General features: G+C 32.9%; 1 protein-coding gene across 1 annotated transcript in view; it reads left to right on the forward strand.

The window, feature by feature from the left end:
* Positions 1 to 389, forward strand: part of LOC107576632 (beta-1,4-galactosyltransferase 4-like) — a 6,861-nt gene that overhangs the window by 2,234 nt on the left and 4,238 nt on the right. The gene's annotated exons all lie outside the window — the stretch shown is intronic.

Here is a 389-nt window from a genome sequence, read left to right on the forward strand (position 1 = left end):
TCATGCAGAATAAGGCATTAATATGTGCTTTATAAGTAGTAATAATCAGCCAATATGCTAGTAATATGCATGCTAATGAAGCAACTAGCTAACAGTGAATAGTGTTGCCTAATCTAAAGCGTTACCTAACAATCTACTATAGTTGCTCTTAATTCCAGCATATAACAAAATGTACCATAAAGTATTGAAAAATAGAAATGTGCAAATGTGTGGTGACACACGGGGCAAAACTTTTTAGAACTGAAGCATTTAAAACAGCTCACCATTTTTGAGCAGGCAATACGTTCACAAATGACTTGGAGTCGTGACCTAAATATGATTTTCATTTACAATGCTTGGTATTAAAATTTGGGTTAATGTCACTTTTGGGTGAACAGTTTTTTTTTTTT

Source organism: Sinocyclocheilus grahami, unplaced genomic scaffold (genome assembly GCF_001515645.1).
Source record: "Sinocyclocheilus grahami isolate Dianchi unplaced genomic scaffold, SAMN03320097.WGS_v1.1 scaffold4070.1, whole genome shotgun sequence".
Classification (NCBI taxonomy): Eukaryota; Metazoa; Chordata; class Actinopteri; order Cypriniformes; family Cyprinidae; genus Sinocyclocheilus; species Sinocyclocheilus grahami.